This window comes from Penaeus monodon, chromosome 9 (assembly GCF_015228065.2).
Source record: "Penaeus monodon isolate SGIC_2016 chromosome 9, NSTDA_Pmon_1, whole genome shotgun sequence".
Lineage (NCBI taxonomy): Eukaryota > Metazoa > Arthropoda > Malacostraca > Decapoda > Penaeidae > Penaeus > Penaeus monodon.
Genome location: NC_051394.1, coordinates 53,502,674 through 53,503,803, shown reverse-complemented (window position 1 = coordinate 53,503,803; position 1,130 = coordinate 53,502,674). Strand labels below are relative to the sequence as shown.

At 44.2% G+C, this 1,130-nt stretch overlaps 1 pseudogene; it reads right to left on the bottom strand.

Annotated features, from left to right (window-relative positions):
- The window catches only part of LOC119577245, an 11,075-nt pseudogene extending 10,838 nt beyond the window's left edge, over window positions 1-237 (bottom strand).
- Between the last annotated feature and the right edge of the window lie 893 nt (window positions 238-1,130).

The window sequence follows — 1,130 nt, the reverse complement described above, 5'->3', positions numbered from 1 at the left end:
CTAATCTTTCTAATTCGCTTTCTCCTATCCTTTTTTCCTTTATCTCCAATTTCATTTATTATTCGCTTAAACTTTTTTTTTCTCTCTCTCTTCGTCACAAAAATCGTCACTCTTGATCACCCCAAAAAACACCCTTTAGTCCACCTTTTCTTATCTTCTCTTATCACTTATCACTTCCTTTTATCTCTTATCTCTTCTTCTCATCTCTCATTTCTTCCACTTATCTCTCGTTTCTTCCTTCCCATCTCTTCCTCTTCCACTTATCTCTTACACTTATCTCCCGTTCCTTCCTCTTATCTCTTATCTCTTCCTTTTATCTCTTCCTCTTCTTCTTACCTCCTCCTCTTCTCTTAATTTTCTTCTGATCTCTTCCTCCTATCTCCTCCTATCTCTTCCTCCTTTCTCTTCTCCTCCTCCTATCTCCTATATCTTCCTCTTTCACCACCACAACCCTAGTGTCGAAAGGATAGTTTACATCCCGCCTATATCCCGCAAGTGTGAAATGAAACCGAGTGAACACATTTGGCCGGCAGAGTGAACACCTGTTCTTGCGGTCACCTGGTTAATGTGGTCTTTTTTTTTTTTTTTTTATGTGTACACTTGAAAGTTAACACGTTTAGATGGTTTTGCATGTGGGGGGGGAGGGGGAAGGGGAGGGAGGGGAAGTGATATATGTGTGTGTGTGTGTGGAAGGGGGTATGTGTGTGTGTTTGTGTGTGTGTGTATGTGTGTGTGTGTGTTTGTAGCGTGTGTTTGTGTGTGTGTGTTTGTGTGTGTGTGTGTGTGTGTGTGTGTGTGGAAGGGGGTAGGTGTGTGTGTTTGTAGCGTGTGTGTGTGTGTGTGTGTGTGTGTGTGTGTGTGTGTGTGTGTGTGTGAAATTTTACTGAGGAAATGGTGAAGGAGAGAGAGAGAGAGAGAAGAGAGAGAAAGAGAGGGAGGAAGGGAGGGAAAGAAAGAGAGGAAGGGAAGGAGAGAGAGAGAGAGAGGAAGAGAGGGAGAGAGAGAGAGGAAGAGAGGGAGAGAGAGAGAGGAAGGGAGGGAGAGGGAGAGAGAGAGCAAGGGAGGCACAGAGAGGGAGAGAGTGTGTGTGTGAAGACCCTTTCAAAGCCGTATTGCACTATCAACTTTCC